At 37.0% G+C, this 21,395-nt stretch overlaps 1 protein-coding gene and 1 non-coding gene across 2 annotated transcripts in view; one reads left to right on the top strand and one right to left on the bottom strand.

Annotated features, from left to right (window-relative positions):
- LOC149280687 (polypeptide N-acetylgalactosaminyltransferase-like 6) overlaps positions 1-21,395 on the top strand; it is a 537,937-nt gene that overhangs the window by 301,463 nt on the left and 215,079 nt on the right. The window lies entirely within an intron of this gene.
- LOC149280688 (small nucleolar RNA SNORA35) lies at positions 20,124-20,253 on the bottom strand. The gene has a single exon (XR_016278135.1). It is a non-coding gene; the product is annotated as a small nucleolar RNA SNORA35 (small nucleolar RNA).

Below are 21,395 nucleotides of genomic sequence, written 5' to 3'. Positions count from 1 at the left end.
CTTTAGAAATAATTTGAACTCAATTCCTCAACAATATAAGGATATTAAAATTTTCCCGGATCTTTCTTTTGCTACGCGCCAATCAAGGAAAAATTTTTCTCACCAGACGCAAATACTTAAGAAAAATGAGATAAGATACAAATGGACATTCCCTACAGCAATAATAGTTTTCTATAAGGAAAATTCGTATCTCCTGAAAGATCCAGAGACACTACAAGAAAAGATCGCACTATGGAACCTGGACTAAGATAGTATATATTAGAAATTTTTTTTTTTTTTTTTTTTTTTTCTCTACACCTTAATTATCATCACACTATGAATTCACTTTGATATATTTATATTTGTACTGAACTTATAGATATACGTGCTTGACAATTGGCGATTATGTTATCTGCGAAATTTAATTATACATAATTACTTACTTAAGCATATAAGAATAGTAGCCACCAATGTTTATGCACCTGATTAAGACTTTATACACTGAGAGTACACATATTGGTTTACGAGGTAATTTATACTAAATGTGATTAATAATTGTCCCTTTGGCGACAAGACCAGCACTTTGATATAACTTTATTTATATTTAATACACAGATATAGGTGCTTGACTTAATTTAGGTTTTTAATAATATTTACTCAAGCATATAAGAATAGTAGCCACCAATGTTTTTGTCAGTTCACTAATGTTTTTGCACTTGATTAAGACTCTATACACTGAGTGAGGTGGCATATAAGAATAATTTACTAGTATCTCAGTTAAGCACTATCTTTTGGAAATAACATAGTATTTAATGCACTTTTACAGAATTCACATTTAAGCTGATTTCACAGATATTTGTATGTGGCTTTAAAATAGTTTTTACTAATAATTCTGGGCGAATATTAACTTTTGATATTTGATGAGTATTCTTAATCTATCGAGATAATATATATCTGTGAGATATTTAAAACTTATAGTATTGAAGTAACTTTAATACTGGGATTTATTTTTCACTCTCCTCTTTTCTTATAGAAATACATTGTTTTTGAGAAAAAAGGGAAAGAAAGAGAAGGGAAAGGAAGGGAAAGGGGGAAAAGGGAAAGAGAAGGAGGGGAAGGAAAAGAAGGGAAGAAGAGGGAAAGAAGAGGGAAAAAAAAAAAAAAAAAAAAAAAAAAAAAAGAGAGAAGGTAGAGAGGAGGAAGAGGAAGGAGGAAGGGGAAAGGAGAAGAAAAGGAAAGGAAAAGAAGGGGAAAAGTAAAGGAAGGGAAGGAAAAAAGAAAGAGAAAGTGAAAAGGAAGAAGGAAAGAAGAAGGAGAGAGGAAAAAAGAAAACAAGAAAGAAAAGGGAAAAGAAAAGGAAAGAAAGGGGAAGGGAAGGAGAAGGAGGGGAAAGAGAAAAAAAAAGAGAAAAAAGGAAGGGGAAAAGAAGGAGAAAAGGGAGAAAAAGAGAGCTATCTTTTTGGGGATAATGCTAATATGCAACATTATCTGATATACTATATATATAAATATTGAGTCCATAGATATTGGTATATGATATAATAAATTCGTAGTATTAATGTGGGTAACCCACTTAAACCTAATGAATATATATATTATGAATAAGCATTTAATAACTATATTTAACAAGCAGTATACTGAATGGTAACACATTAATTTTAACTCTTTGGAGTTTTTAGCTATTTTTGGAACTATTTAATACTAAAATGTTTATGGATACAGGGGTATAGTTTAAGCACAATGTCTAGGTTACCACATAGAGATAGTGGGGCAGCCCAACCAAGTTACCGGAATATTTCCTGCGGCGGCAGCAGGAAATGAGTTAACAGCTTAAGTAATGTTGCTTTTTAACTCATTTGCAATGGTTATTGAATGTTTGTATGAATGGTGGTTAATGTGTGTATGTAGTGGGGGAAGACTTCCAAGACGGCGAAAGAGTTGGGGAGGAAACGTTTACTCGCATGTCACTTAGAATAGCTACCCAGAATGTTAAAGGCCTAAACACACCACAGAAAAGAGGTTGTCTATATAGATACCTATCAGAGAATAAAATAGACATAATGTTCATACAGGAGACTCATTGGAAAGAACATCCTCAAAAAATTTGGAAATTTAATAAATATAAAGATATTCATACGGCATGTTTTCTCGGTCAGAGTAAAAGAGGTGTAGCCCTATTATTTTCCAATAAGCTTAAGTTAGAGTTAATACACGAAATAGCTGATCCCAATGGTAGATATCAAATTGTTACTATAAAAATCAATGACATACTGTATACTTTTTTGAACATATACGCGCCAAATCAATCACCTCTTAGATTCATGAAGGAACTTTTTTCAAAATTGGAAAATTATACTGTAGGAACCCTAATCTGTGGAGGAGATTTAAATTGTGTGATTAATCCTAAAGTTGATAAAAGTTATACTCAAACAAAGAAATTTGATATACATCTTCATGACACCTCGACATCTTTACAAAAAATATTAATACATCACACACTCTACGATTGCTGGAGAGTTTTACACCCGACTGAAAGGGACTACTCTTTTTACTCAAATCCACATCAAACATACTCCCGCATAGATTATTTTTTAATGAAACCACAGACATTAAGTCGTATCATTAAAATAGAGATAGGTTCAATCTCTTGGTCAGACCACGCCCCAGTTGTTATGGAGATAAAAAATAACGAGTTATATAAATTACGTACAAAATGGAGATTAAATGAAAGTCTGTTAAACGATGGAAAAAATTTAGAGTATCTTCAAAAAGAGTTAGAAACATTTATAATACACAATGATAATAATGAAGTATCTCCAGGAATTCTATGGTGTGCCCTTAAGAGCTATATGAGAGGTGTTCTTATAAAATTGGGTGTAGAGAATAAAAAAAGAACTAATAACCTTTCGATTAATGAATTATATATCAAACTATCCACACTAGAAAGAGAAAACAAATTAATATTTGATCAAAAATGTTTAGATAAAATTTTTGAAATTAGGGCAGAAATAAAAATTAGAACCTATGAGAAAGTGAACCAAGCCATTATCAAATTAAAACAAAAGTGGTATTACGGCAATAATAGAACAGGGAAGCTTCTAACCAAAAAATTACAATTTAATAATGAGACAAAGATAATTAAGAAGCTAGTAGTAGGTAACAATCAATTTCTAGATCCAATAAGCATAGCCAACGCTCTTGGAAAATTTTATAGTGAACTTTATAATATTCCGTCTGTAAAAGATAAAAATAAATCAGATATATCGAAGCTTTTAGTTAATTTAAAATTACCAAAATTATCTAATTTAGATTTAGAAATAATAAATAAGCCTATATCACTATTGGAAATAGAAGAAATAATCAATAACCAAAAGCCAGATAAAGCTCCTGGCCCAGACGGTTTCTCATCTATATTCTATAAAAAATTTAAAAAAATTCTATCCCAATTATTATTGAATTTATTTTCAACTTCATTCGAGCTAAATAAATTTCCGGCAGAGATGCTCAAAGTGGACATACTTCCAATACTGAAACCAATGAAAGATCCCACGATTATAGGGAGTTATAGACCTATATCCCTAATAAATAATGATATAAAAATTTTTTCTAAGATCTTAGCCAATAGACTAAACCAATTTATTCCGAAATTGATTAATACGGATCAAGTTGGATTTGTTCTTAAAAGAAATCCAGTAGATAACACCCGTAGAATATTAAATATAATACACAAGATCAATACGCAACAGCTTGGAGCAGTTCTAATGGCGATCGATGCTGAAAAAGCATTCGATAGAGTCAACTGGGACTTCCTTGACAAAGTACTGGATATATTTGGTATCCTGGGTACTATCAAAACTAACATTATGAGTCTTTATACTAATCTTACAGCTAGAGTAACAGGACCTCTATTCCAATCACAAGACTTCAATATAAACAATGGTACTCGACAAGGTTGCCCACTGGCTCCTTTATTATATATCCTGACCATCGAACCCCTGGCAGCTATGATAAGACAAAACATAGAAATATCGGGTATATTAATTTCTGACACAGAACATAAAATAGTACTCTACGCAGATGATATCATGTTGACATTAACAAATCCAACTTTATCTATTCCAGCTTTACTGCGTACAATTGAAACTTATAGTAAATATTCAAATTATAAGATAAATTTACATAAAACACAAGTACTCAATGCTAATTTGACAAGCAATGAGCTAGTGATGTTGTCTTATAATTATAAATTTAATTGGAACACTAGGTCTATTGATTATTTAGGGATAAAGCTAGCTATGGATATTGAAAGTATCATAGATATTAATTATACGAGCTTATTTAAAGAGATCAGAGAAAAACTGACTAAATGGAGAAGTCTCGAAATTTCATGGCTAGGACGAGTAAACACCATAAATTCGTATGTCATTCCCAAGATATTGTATTTTTTTAGGATAATACCCTTAAGAGTTAAAACTGGAATACTTCACAATTTTCAAAAACTTTTTGCTGATTACATATGGGCTGGGAAAAATCCCAGAATATCACAACGTATACTTAAACTTAATAAAAAAGAAGGAGGTATATCCTATCCAGATGTTGTAAAATTACATGAAGCATCTATGTTAACACACGCCTTCGCATGGTTCAACCCTGACTCTAAAGTACTTGCTTGGTATGGGATCGAATTAACATATCTGGTTCCACGCCAGCCATCAGAAATATTCTGGGCTAATATAAAAAGAATTTTACATTTAACGATAGACAATCAAGTAATTGTAGACGCTCTGATCTCTTTGAATAAGTTTAAGATCACATTTAATTTAACGCAAGCAATTTCAATGAATTCTCCTATAGTCATAGCTAAATATGATATAGAAAATATGGATATAACAACATGGTCTAATGCCGGTTTAAAGAACATATCTGACATAATGAATAATGGAAATATTATTTCGTTTAGGGATTTGCAAATTAAATTCAATATCCAAAACAAATATCTGTTCTCATATTTGAGGTTGAAAAACTATATATCCAAGAAGTATATATTGCCATTAAATCATCAAATTAATAGGCTATTAAATAACATTCAGAGAAAAGGACAGCTCTCAAGGATATTGTCTTTAAGTAAAGAATTTAATGTTCGGGAAAAATATCCCCCCATATTGAAATGGGAAAATTCAATAGGAAACGTCTATGACATAAAAGATTGGCTTCAAGGGTTATCTATTGTTACACAGAATACCCACTGCATTTCGTTGGTAGAACTTCAATATAAAATAATGTATCAATGGTATTTAGTTCCAACAAGATTACATAAAATATCCAAAGTATTTTCGAACTTTTGCTGGAGGTGTCAGAAGGATATAGGCGATATGCTACATATCTGGTGGGACTGCCCTATGCTTGACTCTCTAAAGGGTAACCTTAACGATATGATATCTAAGCTATCAAAAACAAAACAAACAATTACAGTGGAATCTTTTTTATTTAACATTAATTTTCCGGTAGTGAGCAAGATACAACAAATTTTAATTTCTCAGTTGTACTTAGCAGCAAAAATTTGTATTGCAAGAAAATGGAAACAATCAGCAAAAATAGAGTGGAGTGATGTTGTTAACCAGGTTAAATATCAAAAAAAGATGGAACAAGGTTTCTTTGTTTCCAGAGGCCTTTATAAAATATACGAACAAATATGGCGCCCGTGGGTAAACTTATATAGTGACATGCTTGATTAGACGCTCCCCTGTGGGAATTCTTCCGCCCAACACAATCTAAGGTCTACCCCAAGCATACGTGTGTAGTGTGAACGAGTGAGGTATGCATGCTCAACTTGAATGTTATATCCAAGTTGGTAATAATGATTATGATATTTATCTTCCTATAACTAGTTGAAGGCACGGTCACTTTGTATGTTTTCCTGCTGTAATTTCATGGCATCTATGGAAGAAATGTTATATGTTTTGTAATAATATGAAAATTCTTAATAAAAAAAAAAATAAAAAAAAAAAAAAAAGATAAATTTTCCTCATTGGGCCAATACTAGCTAATTAATATGATTTATATGTTTCTATGTTGGGTTTAATGCAACAGTGCTATCTTCTTTATGACTTTGCTGTTGGTAATAGACATCCATCCATCCATCCATCCATCCATACAGGAACCCATCTTCCCAGATTAGACGCTATGATTCTGCCCAAAAGTTGGTGTCTGTATGGTCCAGTGTGGTCATTGCTGTGTTATATTTGTAGGTATTTTTAGGATGTTGGTGAATGGTTTTATCTACAGCACCAGTGTGTGACAAATGCTTCAATCAGTAACTTGATTTGGTTTTGACACTTTTGAGCTCATATTTGCATTTTGTCATTTTATTTTATGTATCATATAGTGTTGCTGTTTGTAGTAAATATAGACAATACCAAAATGACACATATGGGTTTAGGTTGTGCAGAGATGAAGCAGGATGATTATAGATATAAAATAACATTGGGTCTTGGGTACATTGAAGGCTAATTAATGTCTATATCAGGGTTGAACAACTCCAGTCATCTAGAGCTGCAAACAGGCCACATATTCTATGCATCCTTGCATTAAATCACGTAGTTTAATTACATTTTAACCGAACGCTTGTGTCCAAGCTGTGATATTCATAAACTGTGGCCAGTTTGTGGACCTCGAGGATTGGAGTTATGCACCACTGGTCTATATGATGGTATACATGATGTTATGTTGAAAACAAAGTGGAAAGGGTGCCCTCTTTAAGATCTCAGTCACTCCTAGATGGTTAATTTAATTTTAACTACGCTAATTCCTTTATACACAACCCACATAATATATGAATTTGACTGGCAGAACATTAGAGTATCCACTACCATCTATTTCATTTAACTGCACTGATGTGAGTGGAGGCTCAATAAGAGAATGTTGTAACTGGTTTGTGAATAGTGGAGTTTGAGAACACTTTTTCAAGGGATAGGGAAACGAGTTCCAGTCTGGTTATTTCCATGAAAAGAAAACATATAGAAAGAAACAAATCTATTTCCTTGCATTTGATTGGACAGAATGAAACTAAATGGCAGTGGCAGATGTAATATGTCCTACAGAATTCACGTTCTTAAAAACATATACAGCTGCCAAATCGCTAGAGATAAGTGAGCTGATCCAGATGTGACAAAAATACTGAAGGCTAGAGGGTGCTCCGCTCTTGCTGTCAGTCCTCCCCTTTCAACTATTTTCTGGATATCCTGCATATTGGTAATTTGGACCTATTTGGTTGGGGCTCAGCTTGTGTCGCACATGAGGCAGCAAACCATTCCTTCTCTCTCTGACTCTCACTCTGTATATGTAAAATATAGGCAGGTGAAATATATACTGTGTATAGTTAGGTAAAACATTCATGGATATTCATGGAGCATCTCCCCTCTTATTTATCTGCAGGTCTGCAGGACCCAATTAGAATATGTTTCATTAACATCTCAAACGAAAGTCAACTCTAGGTCATTACCAAAAAGGCTTGTTATTTACAGTTCAAATATCACCTGTCATTCTCTATAGAGACATTTACAATGTAGCATTTGATAAAATCTTAAAATATTCCTTTTAGCAGTTAATGCCACAAAAGTGACAGCAGTCTGACACCAACCTGTTTTATTTTTTTAAGAATATGAGACCGAGCACCAAGAAAACGTGTTTAGTTTTTTCTGTTATATTTATTTTTTAGTTCGTAAAAAGTCAGTAGTGCAATCATAGAGCTAAAAAAACGTTTGTTTTTTTCTGTGTAAAATGACTCTATAGGCAACTACCTGACAAAGAGAATGAAAAATGATGTCTGAATTTTAATCCATAGCTAGTACATCTGATTTTTTTACCTCTGTTTGCTTCTCAATGATAATGTGGAAAATATATGATTTCTGCTTATTATATCTTTGGAATACTCCATACCAACGAGGGACACTTGTCTCAGAGAGAGTGGTTGGAGAGTTATTAAGATGATTTGTAAACCTGTTTTCTGTTTTTCATATATAAATTATTTTTGCTTTTAGCACTAGGAAGGACTGTGTAATACTAGTACCCAGCAAGCACTCTGGAACATAGGGATTAGGGTCCCAAAAGGGGGCTGCCCCTCCAACAGAGGAACACTTGGGATGTATGCAACAAATTGCAGGATAGACTCACATTAAATGGGGGTTATATCCCATAGTTATACCAAAGAAACACAATTTAGGTATACAGTACAATCAGTTACGAGACCTTCATTTGCTTTGTTGAGTCCTCATGTTAGATTTTACATTTAAACAATGCATTTAAAATTTACTTTTTAAAAAAATACTAAATTGTTGACACATTATCATAACAGCAGAACATAGGACGTAAATATGCAATAAATAGGAATGGAGCAATACCAAGGGTGATATGTATCATTAATTGAAGTACATAGTAGAGTTACTGGTAAACAGCAAGAACATTAGCTGTGAAATCCTAATGTATAGTAAAATCTAATGCATTATAAGGTAATATGTCTATATTATGTGAAATTGTGAATTATTAAACCACTAAGAAAAGAAAATATGTCTGCCTATCTTTTGTATAAATACCGCATTGGCTCGGATATAGGCTGCACCCGAATATAGGCCGCACCCTAAAAGTTAGATGCTTTTTTAAAGAAAAAAGTTTCTGCCCCCCCCCCAGATATGCTGCCACTCTGTCCCGAAGATGTACCCCCCGCGAGATATGCTGCCACTCTATCCCTCCCGAGATATGCTGCCACTCTACCCCCCCGAGATATGCTGCCACTGCCATATGCTGTCCCCAAGATGTCCCCCCCCCTCACCAGACTTACCGGTGCAGACTCCACGGGGTCTTGCGGGGCCGGCGGGGGACATCTAAGCATAACGCATATTTAACTTCCAGTGCCGGCACTTCCGCCGTGGGAAGTACCGGCAAGGAAGATTGTTCACGCAGACGTTCACCAGCAGCGGCGATGCGAGCATAAACAACCTCCGCTGCCGGCACGTCTGCAAGATCTAAAATCTCCCTTTCCAGGACTCCCCCCGTGGGAATTCCTGGCAAGGGAGATTGTTAAAGCACATCGTGCAGACGTGCTGGCAGCGGAGGTTGTTTATGCTCGCATCGCCGCTACTGGTGAACGTCTGCGCTATGCGCTTAGACAACCTCCCGTGCCGACACTCCCCCCGTGGAAAGTGCCGGCAGGGGAGGCTGTCTGAGCGTATCAGAGAGTAGGATGCAGGTCCCCTGCACCGCTGCGGGGGATCTGTATCCTAACCCCGCTGCCTCTCCGGCGCCCGGGACTGCATGTTTTGTACAGATCCCTTACACACACAGTTATGTAGCTAGGAAAGTTGTTAAAAACATTTATCTCCATATGCATGGGATAGGCATAAAGCTATCCTGAATCTAAGACAAAACAAAGGACTGATTAAGGCTACTTTGGGGAAAAAAGGGCAGACTAGAATCCAAATGGTTCTTATCTGCCATCAAATTCTACGTTTCTGTGTTTCAACCTTTCAAAAATGAAAAAAATCAAAAAAGCTCTTCTAAACCCATGCAATTTTGGGAGAAACCTCCATAAGTAGTATGGACTGTTTTACAACAGTTACTATGGAGAACATCAGCCTTTGTTTAAGATGGAACTGTAGCTCTTCTAATCTTAGTAAGTAGCCTCTTATTATCCGCTCTAGGTAATGATGTCCCCTTTATGGATCTCAAATGTATTTGCACGATATAATGACATCATCCCTTTGGAAGCACCTTTTACAGAGTAAATCCAATTCAGCCACTCCCTATAGTTAAAACCCCTTGTTTAGTAGCTTTTATGTGAACAATTTTCAATTAAATTAGATCTTTAATTGGTACCCAAAAAGTAACTGCATATTCATTTTCAGCTCTTGGAGTGAAACCACGTATAATAAATTCATGTGCTTTGTTAGTCTTAGCATCTGCTATTTGAAATTGCATTTGGTTATTGAGTTTGGCCTCAACTAGAATTTGCTTTTCAAGTGAAGGTTTCCCTAATCTGACCCCAATCAGATCATAATTATCCCTTTGGGTGTTACAAATATTGTAGCCCTGCATAAATATCCTAGGAGGTTAACATGTGACTGCGGAAACATTATATGTGACTTTCTGTGGTGATTACCTACTGATTACCTACTGATTATCTACTGATTACCTACTGATTACCTACAGGGAGACTGGTAGGTAAATTTGAAGAACACAGAGATTCACATGTGATTCTTAGCAGGTATTAGACCTTAGTCCACATGGGACATTAGTTTGCCACTAGGAAATCCTGACCTATATAATTATGACTGATGGACCAAAATCAGGTGACCTTCTAGTTTTAGGAAAAGAGACTACCGTAAATATAAATATAGAAATCAAAGGTTTTATAGTGGAATTTAAATGGAGTTCCATCATGCCTATAGTTTTTTTTGTAGGATGCCTGCAATACATGTTTGTTGGTAGATAATATATTTACATTTTATGATATGCAGAGAGATGAACAACCTTAATCTAGGTTAATATGGCTTAACCCCTTAAGGAGAATGGGCGGTCCCCAAACCCATTGAAAACAATGCATTTTGAGCATGTACATGTACGGGCTTTGTCATTAAGGGGTTAAAATATGTTTAATTCCCCAGGGAGTTCTCCTAATATTAGTCTTATGAGCTCAGTTACTGAAAAGAAAAATGTTACCGTTTTAAAACGACAGTGTTTTCTTTGCTTGCATATTCCCTTGTCTATTTTGTAACTTGATTACATTTCACAAATTGCATAATATGAAATTACTGTATAATAGCTTCTGATATAATTCTCATGCTAATTAAGATTTGAGTTATCTTTATACTTAATTGTACTCAAGATTTTTTCAGCATTGTATATAACATCATATGGCAAAATATGAGGTTTGTGTACTTTCTATTTAACCCAATCTAGCAGTCGTATCTCAGTACCTAGTAAACCACAAACATTTCTGGCATTAAAATGGTTCTGGCAGTAAACAAGGTCAACTATAATTTTGATCCCCTTGAGAATGCCTACATGTGAAATTTCAGGAGATATGTCCTCTTGGCATTCGTCCATTTAGTGATTTCACACCATCTTTGTTGGTGAGTGTGATACTTAATGTATTCACTAACCAGTGTGTTTTTGTTTTGTGTGAGTTTCAATGAGATGAAAAGTCATCTCAGTAATTAACAAGTCTTTAATGTTGTCTTGACCATAATGTTCTCATGTATGTAGATCTATCTATCTATCTATCTATCTATCTATCTTTCTATCCACCTGCCTCATCTGTTGGATTTGACCACACAGGCCAGCCTTTGCCCCCCACATGCATCAGTGAGCCTTGGCTGCCTGTCACTGGTTCACCACATTTCCTTCCTTAGACCACTTTTGATAGGTAGTGACCACTCAGATCAGGTGATGTGTTATGTAATCAGAAATATCCCTATTGACATCTGTTTCTTTTAACCCCTTGATGACAATTGCCGGTCCGGGCACGTCACCGAAAATCGTGACGATTATGACAATTGACGTGCCAGGACCGGCACGTCTTTAAACGGGTGAAAAAATCGATCCGTGATCGATTTTTTCACTCAAACGGTGTTGCTCTAATGCCTCGACATCGAGGCATTGAGCAACACCAAAAAAAACATTCCCGTCCCCCCCCGATCGCTCCTAGGAGCAAATAAAAAAACATGTTTGAAAGACTGCACGTCTTTCAAACATGGCGGCGCCCGCCGCCGAAAAACGGGTTTAGGAAGCGATCGCGAGTCGCTTCCTTTGCTTAGCTGGTGTTGCTAAGATGCCTCAGTATCGAGGCATCTTTGCAACACCTGTTTAGCAAAGGAAGCGACTCGCGATCGCTTCCTAAATGCTCAACTTACCTTCCCGGTGCCGGCGTCTTCGAAACACATGCGGTGTTTCAAGATGGCGGCGCCCATCAAGCCGGGGGCGGAGCCTGCTGTCATCATCGGGGGGGGGTGTTGCTGGATGTCATGGACATCCAGTGAATAACACCCCTAGTGGTCAGATCACTCATAAGAGTGATCATGATCTGATAAATCAAAGGCAATGTTTTCTAAACATTGCCTTTGATCAGTATTGGATCTGCCTCCCTCCTTCACTTGCTTCTAGTGAGGGAGAGAGACAGATCAGTGTGTTTTTAGGTATTCTCAATAATATATATTATTATTGATCCAAAGGCTCTTATAAGAGCCACCCATTTAATATTAACCCCTTCATTGCCATTGATCACTGCATAAACAGTGATCTTGCATAGTGGCAATTGTTTTTGGGGTTCTTTTTTTTTACATTTTTTTTTACTTTTTATTTTTTTTTGTACTTTTTTTTAGGGTTTTTTTAATTTTTTTTATTAGAGCCATTAACCCTTTCCTTCCCTACTATTTTTGCTGCAATTGTTGCCATGCAGCGGTATACGGCTGAGGAGGCATGTTCCAAATTTGGCCCTTTTGCCCCCAAACAATCTGACAAACCCATGCATGTGGGGTATCAATGTACTCAGGAGATGTTGCTGAACACATATCGGGGTGTTGTGTGACAGTGACATATACCAGGAGCTGTAATTTTACACCTGAAGTACAAAGTATGTTTAAAAAACAGCAAAAACAATTACTATCACAAACTTTGACAAGGGTTGGTGGTAGGATTAGTGCATGGAAAGGGTTAAACTATCAGCATCTAAAATACCCTGGGGTGTCTAGTTTTCAAAAATATATGGTTTGGTGGGGTAAATTTAATTTGCTGGCTTCAAAGATGCCCCAAATACCACATGGAGACAGAATTACCAGATTCAGAGAAAAATGGTTTTGAAATAGCAAAACGCTACTTGTACTTATTGCCCCATAACGTGTAGAAGAAAGCAAAAAAACATAAAAACATTGGGTATTTCTAAACTCGGGACAAATAGTAGAATCTATTTAGCAGGTTTTTTCAGTAGTTTTTTATGATGAATAAAAGATTTTTCAAATAAAAGTGAGAAATTTTTATTTTTTTTTCAATTTTTCGTCATATTTTATTATTTTTATTATAGAAAATGACATCATATATAAAAAATTATGGTGTCTGAAGAAAGCCCTTCTTGTCCTGAAAAAAACTATATATAACTTGTGTGGGTTTAGTAAATGGGTTAAGAGAAAATTACAGCTAAACACAAACACCGCAGAAACGATAAAACAGCCATTGTCACGAAGGGTACAAAAAATAGAATCAGCCTTTGTCACGAAGGGGTTAAACTTGAATTTGTTCACACTCTGTGCCCAGTCCTCTTCATTGAGGAAGTCAGCATGGTTATAGCAACAGTAAATGCCACTATTACTATAGGGGAAGCAATCCTAGAACAAAACATAAAATACTAAAGTCAGAATATGAAATATTAATTGCAACATAAAACTTTTTTATGAACAACCTATATCAACTATTAATTTCTTATAATTAAAAAAAATTGCGAAAAAATGATTACACGCTGAGAATCCTTTAAAATACCAATTTCCCCTTCTTAAAATCGGATGACAACTGATGTATACATAGTTCATGCTAAGGCATTCTGTACCCCATTGAGAAAGCATAAATGCAAAGTGTGACATTTAAAATTATTGCAACACAAAAAGAAGAAACAAACGCTCTCAATGTTAATTATATTGAAATTTTGCAAAACCACTTAGTCCTGTCTAGATTTTGCCTTTAAATAGCAATTCTTGTTTTCTAGGTTATTTCTTACAAACTTTTTGAACATCTATTAGCAAAAAAATATCACACTTGGTATGAAACATGGCTCGGAATTGGTTAGAATGATGCGACGCATAAGCCTTATTATTAACCTTTACAATATTCAAATGTGTGTGATTTGGATAGATGGCCTTTTTTTCCATTCATTCATTTCTGTTTTACTTTATTTATCAACCAGGGCTTAATTTTCTGCAGTTTTAGGTGTCATTAGTGTTATATTAACTACTTATTGTAATATACTTTTCATATAATTTTTTCAGTGGTAATATGCCGATTTGATAGGCTGTAGCATAACTCAGATACATCACACCTATATTTTAACATTTTCCTCATTTACAGTTCCTTTTATCACACTGCCATGGTAGATTAGACAGAGTATAGACACATCACACTTCTATGTTAATTCTAAATCATTTACTGTGCATCCTCTTTTTATAGTCATGGTACTGTTCTCTGCATCACACTAATTAACACCCTATGTTCAGCCATAATATGAGGGGAAACAGTATGTGAAAAAGACTTGATATTTCAGTATTTTTTGCAGTAAAATGACAACACCTAAATCATTCTTGAATGTAAAACTTGTTTATACCAGTAGTAACCTATTAAATGTATAAGTTATTGTAATGCTTTTTACTTTGATGCTTGATACACCTATGTAAACCTTTCTGGAAAACAAATTCTTGAGATTGAGTTTAAATATCCTGAAAACCTTTTTTTCAGTTAACACATTTTATTACAATTTCAGTATATACAAAGACAGACATAACTGAAAATAACCCCCAAAAGGGTTTATTGACAAAATGATGAGTTGGAGGCATAAGTGAGAAGATGAGTGATTTTAGCACACAGGATGATGGAGAGCAGAAGTGCGATCAACTCAACTCAACTCAATCCGCCAAGTATACCTCTTTGTGACCAGGGCCGGCCCAAGGCAAAATGCCGCCTGGGGCGAATTTTAAAATGACGCCCCCCCCTTATCTACCCTTCCTCTCCCTCTGTCCCTGCCGCCCCCCATCCCCCCCTTGTACTCACCTTTCAGCAGTCCTGCGGCGAGTCTCCCTGTTCGGTCTCGGTGCCGGCTTGTAATGCTGAGCACCGGAAATCTTCCGGCACTCAGCATTACAAGCCGGCACCGAGACCGAACAGGAAGACTCGCCGCAGAGGAGAGAGAGAGGGGCGCCGAGCGGGTACTGACAGCTTGGTAAGCAAAGTGCCGCCTGGAGCGGTTGCCCCACTCGGCTCCATTGTCGGGCCGGCCCTGTTTGTGACCCAAATCTTTCGTGCCATTTTCCTTTTCAGATATTTCACTTTTCTAGGAGCTCAGAATGTTTCCTGGGTATTGGTGTATCAGTGCTTTACAGCCCTAAAAGCCACAGTAATGTATATAGAACCACCAGAGAATGCGTTCATGGAGTGTGTTAATAAAACACTTAATGCTTTTTTTTCTAAATGCATCACTAATGCTAAATAAATTGCTAAACGGGTCCTAAAACCCGCATAAAAAATCAGGGAAGAGAACTGTCTTCAGCCGCACTACTATCAATGAGACCTAAAACAAGTGTCCCTCTTAGGCCACTGAAATTGTCATTCGCTTTGCTATGCCAATGGGAGTACAAACATACCTGGTCCCCACTCTCATCAGGGACACCTGGCCCCCTCAATGCCATTCACCCTACAGTCAGAGATAAAAAAATATATAATATTTACAAGATGCTAGGTTATGTTAAAAGCTGTATAACAATTTTGATTTATCATGTTCCATAAAGCGCTCCCTCCATGTTGTGTCATTTAATAACGCAAGAGTTCCCTATACCTGATCCAGAATCACGTAGTTTAGCAAATAAAAACCACCAATCTGATTTGGTTGTTAAAAGTTTGTGTACACGTTTTAGGGATTACAGAAACACAAAAGCTCAAGAGTTTGTTCTACCAAACAGTTTATCAGCCAGAATATAAGGTTTTTATTACTCATGTAAATATGGAAAACCAGATGACAGGGGTAAAGCTTGTTTTCTTTTGTTTGGCTTACGTCTATCTGTTTCCATGGAAACCATCTACCAAGACTGTTTCACACATTTACTTTGTTAACTGAAGTCTACCCATAAGATGAAATCCAAAGCATTCCGCATTGTTTCAGGCAACCACAAGACAGGTGAGGATGTCTCTCATTTGATAATATAGACTTGATCGAGAAACGGCATGCAAGTAAAAAAATTACTCCTCCTGGCTAACTGAAAAACAGCACATGCGATTTCAAACATCAAGTTCTAATAAGGTATAAAAACATTTACACATTTAATTTACAAAGTCCTTTTCATACTCAATGTCTATGAAACTGTTGACCAAGATCAAAATATACACACACAATTATTATAGCTTACCATTCCATACTATGGTTTGCTTATTTCCAAGTTGATTATTCTCTGTCATTGCACATTATAAAATATAATTCAAATTATCAGATGTCTCCTTTAGTCATTTCCATAGTCAAATACTAAGATGGAAATGCTCTTTGGGATAGTAATGAAGTACTCTGTATTATGTGAGGCCACCAGAGCACAATAAATGATTATGTCAAATGGTAAAAAGGACAGCACACGGCTAATATTTTTCATTCAGCTGAGATGCTCTATCATGAGAAAAAAAATAGAAAGGTTAGAGCTCCGTACCAGCAACTGCTTGATTATAGGCAACCTCCTTGCAATATTGTGTTACTAAGCAACAACATTCTCATATTTAGAAAACTTTAATGTGCCTGGAAGAGCGCTGTTATAATAGGGCTTAATATAACTTTACTATTCCCTTTGCTGCTCTTTCGAAGCATTTGTAGGAACAGATTAGGGATAATTAGAAATGAAGTGAATGATTCTATAGTGCAATCACATCGTGAAGATCATATAAAGTATTGATGGTGATGATCCCATTGACAATCATTTAATATGCAAAATCCACTAAAAATGATTTGAGCTGATAAGGAATGCGATGCTAAACACGCCTGGCCTCTGCTCAAATTACTGATGATCAGCTTGTAGCGATACATTACATGCATCATTTATGGATATTAGACATAAAGACTAAAATTCACATTAAAATACTCTTAACAATCATGCTGGATAGACACAAAGGAAAATAGTAATATTCAAAAAGTACATTGAGCCCGCTAGGCTGATTAGTCACAAATGTTCTGACAAGCAGGACTGCCAGCCAAAAGAATTACTAACTCGTTCGATGCTGTATTTGAGGCAAAATATTTTAGTAGAAAACAAAACAAAAACACGATGACTTGTACTGTTTAGTACAGTTCTGAGTTCCAATGTTTTTTTTTCAGCCTGATCATTTATAAAGCTCTCCTGAAATTCTGAACCAAGTCCCACTGGCTGCATAGTACCCGGGCCTCAACCTCTGGGGAGAGCAGCTGGGGTTGCTAAGAGAAAGGTCCAGCTACTATTATTTCTCTTTACTGAAGGTCCATCCCTTGACTAGCATTCCACATGCATTCCACATGCTATCTTTGAAACATTCTATGTTTAAAACTAAGAAGCACTGCAGTTATTAACCAATCTTGTTGTTACCAAGGAGAAATAATATCAGAGTATTAGAAAGGACCAGGTGGTCATGCATAGCTATGAAATGTCTCAATTTAGAACAGACAATTGAAATGAGGCTCATATCTTGGAAGATGGCTATTATGAGTGGTATACCAGGCGACACTTTAGATGAGCATGCAGAATGGGCTGTATATGATGTCATGTCACAATGCAGCCCTGCATTTAACCACCACATGCCTCACAGCTGCAGGAGTATAGGATGGAATGTGGCAACTATGATCATGTGCTTGTGACCCTATGGTTGGTTCTAAATTGGAAATGTATTGACCGCACACTACTGTAGTATGCATGAGTGATACAAAATCAAACTATAACAAAAAAAACCACTACCTCGGCCAACTGATTAAAACTTAAGAACTGGCATACCTCACAATTTTTTGTCGGGTAAAGCCATTGACAATGCAAAGACACAGAATGCATGGCGTGATTATATTATCATGGAAGAGTCTTCTGTGACAACTGTATCCATATTAACCAGGTATATAAAGTATCCAGACGCAAGCAATGACAAGAATATAACCAAGCTTGATTATATGTTCAGTGGTCTATTTACCTTGGGCACTGTCTTAGACCTGACCCAGGTAAGACACCTCTACCAGCCACCTCCTCCGCAGTCAGCTCCCTGATTGTATTAAAAGGCACTGTGTGCCTTTATGATATGGCATTTTCTAGCAAGGGCATCATGGCCCCCCTTGACTTGCCATCCTAGGTCTGGGCCTAGGCCTGGGCACGTCACTATGTATGTTGTGTGTCACTGAACCAACTCGTGTATTCAAGCTGGAATTACAAAGAAGGAGGCTCCTACAACTGCTTCCTACAACTCATTTACGACTCAATGGTTGCCAAAAACAAAGTGATTGTTAGATCCCTGTAGGTAATAAAGTATGGGAACTTCTCGGCTCCGGCTACCCAGAGCCTACCCTTGCGGGATACGGCCAGGACTACACACTGACATCAGTGGGCGGTCCCGCTGATGTTGGTGGGCGGTCCTGACGTTGGGGGAGTTCCCGCTGACATAGGAAGCGTTCCCACTGATGTCGGGGGCGTTCCCACTGACAGCAGTGGGAAACACCCCCATTTAAAGGAACAAATGGGCGGGGAGCAGGGTGTGTAAAGAGCCCGCTCCCACAACCTGGAGGATTTGGGTCTTGACCCGGAGAACCGGAGGAGCAGCACTGATCCGGCAATCTCGGGGTCAAACCCAGAGATTTCCCAGGTATTCTCATATAGTAAGGGCCTCAATCTTGTCACAGGACCGTGAAAACCCAACCACCCAAATGAAACAATAAAATATATATAACTATTAATATAATACAAATATAAGAGTGAAATGTGAATAAATAGACATACCTAGGAACTTTCTATTCTGAATTGACCCTGAGACTAAAATACTAACCCTTTAATAGCCCTTTGTTCAATTCTATGAAGGGACTCATCAAGTGTGTTACCAAAATGGCTCTAATACCAGTCCTCATGGAATCCTTGACTTGTCGCTACGTGAAGATACACTTAATTGAGTCACCGGCATACAAGCATGGATATCAACTGTAATATACTGGTTAATAAAGCACCGGTTGGGAGTCTTCTACATGATCACAGCAGTATAGAATAGACTGTGTGACCATGAGAATCTGCCCCTTCACCTAGATACGCTAAGATTGGGGCAAAACAAAACTGAGGCTCAGACTCAAACCCTGAGTTCCTAGGTATGTAGATGCTAAGATCTGTATGTTGGGCAATGTATGTTTACAGTTAATAAATTATTTTGACCTTGAGTATTTCTGTTTGTTATCAGGGATAGCACAAATTCTTAGTTGCGATACTATATGACCATACTTTAGGAAGTGGTAAATAGTTAAGGATTTGTTGATTTTAATTATGCTACACTCACCCACATAGGCTAACCCACAAGGGCATTTTAACCCCTTCGTGACAAAGGCTGATTTTACTTTTTGTACCCTTCGTGACAATGGCTGTTTTATCGTTTCTGCGGTGTTTGTGTTTAGCTGTAATTTTCTCTTAACCCATTTACTAAACCCACACAAGTTATATATTGTTTTTTTCAGGACAAGAAGGGCTTTCTTCAGACACCAAAATTTTTTTCATATGATGTAATTTCCTATAATAAAAATAATAAAATATGACGAAAAATTGAAAAAAAAACACATTTTCTCACTTTTATTTGAAAAATCTTTTATTCATCATAAAAAACTACTGAAAAAACCTGCTAAATAGATTCTACTATTTGTCCCGAGTTTAGAAATACCCAATGTTTTTATGTTTTTTTGCTTTCTTCTACACGTTATGGGGCAATAAGTACAAGTAGCGTTTTGCTAATTCAAAACCATTTTTCTCTGAATCTGGTAATTCTGTCTCTATGTGGTATTTGGGGCATCTTTGAAGCCAGCAAATTAAATTTACCCCACCAAACCATATATTTTTGAAAACTAGACACCCCAGGGTATTTTAGATGCTGATAGTTTAACCCTTTCCATGCACTAATCCTACCACCAACCCTTGTCAAAGTTTGGGATAGTAATTGTTTTTGGTGTTTTTTTCACATACTTTGTACTTCAGGTGTGAAATTACAGCTCCTGGTATATGTTGCTGTCACACAACACCCAGATATGTGTCCAGCAACATCTCCTGAGTACATTGATACCCCACATGCATGGGTTTGTCAGATTGTTTGGGGGCAAAAGGGCCACATTTGGAACATGAGCAATTCAAATTCAGTAGGAATTTTACATCTGGGTAAAGAAAAATGCTTGTACCCAACTATCAGTAGGGACAGGTTACAAGAAAGCCTGGCCTATCTCCAAGAAGGGATTTGATCTAGCACCTTAAGTGGTCCCTCATGCCACGGAATGGACACAGGGGTCACTTGACAGTGCAAATAAAAACGCTTAAAAATGGTGGAGCAAATAAAAGCTAAAAAACAGTAAATGTAACAAAAAATAAAAAAAAAATACAAAAATGGAGCAGGAACAAAAAAAAAATTAAAAATGGGAAACTGTGTGATACAGCTTGAAGCAGTCACCGACACAGAGTGCAGGTTTTCCAGGGCAATCTGGACAGTAAAATGTGGTGTCCTTTCTTTGCCCCCTGCTGTAGCATACCCTGCATCTCTTTTGGGGATTCTGCTTCTTTGCTGTAGGGGGGATTTTAAAAATAAAATGGGTAGCCCCAATTCTGTTGGTTCCCATCACTACTTGGGGACCAGGTGCATCACGGTACAAGATACCTGAAATTACTTCGAGCTGAAACTGCAAAAAAGACAGCTTCAGCCCAGTGTCTGCTTTTTTGTGCAGCAAAAAAGCGTTATAGGTTGCAATTTGCATTAGATAAATTGCAACCTTCTTGTACCAGGCCTTTGTCTTCCTCATAATGAGGTAGGGCTGTAGGAGTTGATCTGACAGATCAACTCCACCCATGTGCTTGTTATAGGCCCTGATGCACACTGGCTTTGTAGTGACCCCAGCTCTGCCACGGACAGAAACCTCCACGGTTCTCTCATCGTGGATGGTGCTCAGCATGCACACCTCTTTTCTGTCCTTGAACTTCAATGCCAAAAGCTCCTCTTGGCGTAGAGCTGAGGTCTCCCCCTTTCCTTGCCGGGTTCGTACCAGGCGTTGTGGGAAACCCAAGCGGTTCTTTTTTATAGAACCGCAAGCTACCGTATCGAAACAATACAGCAGCTTGAACAAAGGGACGCTTGTATAGAAGTTATCTACATACAAGTGGTAGCCTTTGTTCATAAGGGGGAATATTAGGTCCCAAACAATCTTGGCACTGGTGCCCAGATGATCTGGGCAACCTGGAGGGTCAAGGTAGCTATCCTTACCCTCGTATACCCGGAAGGCATGAGTATATCCTGTCTCGCTCTCGCAGAGCTTATACACCTTCACTCCATACCTGGAGCGCTTGGAAGGAATATACTGCTTGAATCCCAACCTTCCTTTATATTTCATTAGGGATTCATCCACGCAGATATTCTTTCCAGGTGTATAAACCTCTGGAAACCTGGCAGCGAGATGG

Source organism: Sceloporus occidentalis, unplaced genomic scaffold, assembly GCF_023333645.1.
Source record: "Sceloporus occidentalis isolate IW3139 unplaced genomic scaffold, rSceOcc1.0.p SCAF_149, whole genome shotgun sequence".
NCBI classification, from domain to species: Eukaryota; Metazoa; Chordata; class Lepidosauria; order Squamata; family Phrynosomatidae; genus Sceloporus; species Sceloporus occidentalis.
This window is presented reverse-complemented; position numbering and strand designations above follow the sequence as displayed.